Raw genomic sequence first — 1,195 nt, forward strand, 5'->3', positions numbered from 1 at the left:
GGCGATTAAAATAATATATATTTAAAATTAATATAAATAGAAATAATTAATATTACATCCATCATGTCATAATCATCCATCATAAGTGCAAAACATAAAACTAAACACAAAATACAAGTCTCCATAAACAAAACACAAAATACAAGTCTTCATAGGATTGTTCAAATCATAAAAATAAAAAAAAATAAAAAAAAAGTAACACAAAAACAAATTAAAACATTGAGAAGCCACTTCTCAAATTTCTAACTTCATTCATCATTGTCATCACAGGTAAATATGATTGCTTCTAATTCCTTCTTCCTATTTCTTCTTCTTTTATAGTTATTCTCTCCCAAATGAAATGAAGACCTAGCTTCTATCAAGAAGAAGAGGCTGAGTGTTTACAAATTGAGTTTTTAAAATTAACATTATCAGAAGACAATAGGAGTATCGACATATCGGATACGATTATCGGATTATCAGATACGAGCACTCCCCTCTAGTTAAGAGTATCGGTGTAACATAGTTGGTCATTAAGGTCTACAAGAATCGATTAAATGTCTTTCCAACGATAAAGTTTTTTCTAGTTTTTGGAAATACTTAATAGTGTCGTTTTTGCAGCCAAGTTATTTTAGTTATGTGAGACAAATTGTATAGAAAAGTGAGAAGTAGAGAAAAACAATAGAAATTGTTCTTAAAAGTATCTTTTGTGCTTCATAAAGCACCTGTGCTGCTAATTACCATAATAAGTGTATAGGTTACAAAACATAGAAATTGTGGAGAGATTATAAACTTCTGTAAAAGAAAACGACACGATTTTAATTAGCGTGTTTATGTTTTTTTTTTCTTTAAAGAAACTATTTTCTAACCTTAAAAAAATCCAAATATACCACTAAAAGTAGTTTTTGTTATAAAATGAACGGGAATATGTGCGAATATTGAGCTGCACGTAAAGTAGATGAGACACAGCATTTAACGAGGTTCGGCTATGCCTACGTCCTCGGAGAGCAACAGCAGTAACCTTTCATTCATAACATAATAGGGCTACAACTTTAGTATTTACAATATGTATGCTCACTGAATTTTCTCTCTAGGAGAATTTCTCTTTGCTCTCTTTCTCTTCACACACTCACCCTCTTTCTTCCTTCCCTTCATCTTCTCTCATTTCATCTTACATTACAAGCAAATATAATGCCTATTTATAGGCAAAGCAAAT

The sequence above is a fragment of the Prunus dulcis genome, chromosome 3 (assembly GCF_902201215.1).
Source record: "Prunus dulcis chromosome 3, ALMONDv2, whole genome shotgun sequence".
Taxonomy (NCBI): domain Eukaryota; kingdom Viridiplantae; phylum Streptophyta; class Magnoliopsida; order Rosales; family Rosaceae; genus Prunus; species Prunus dulcis.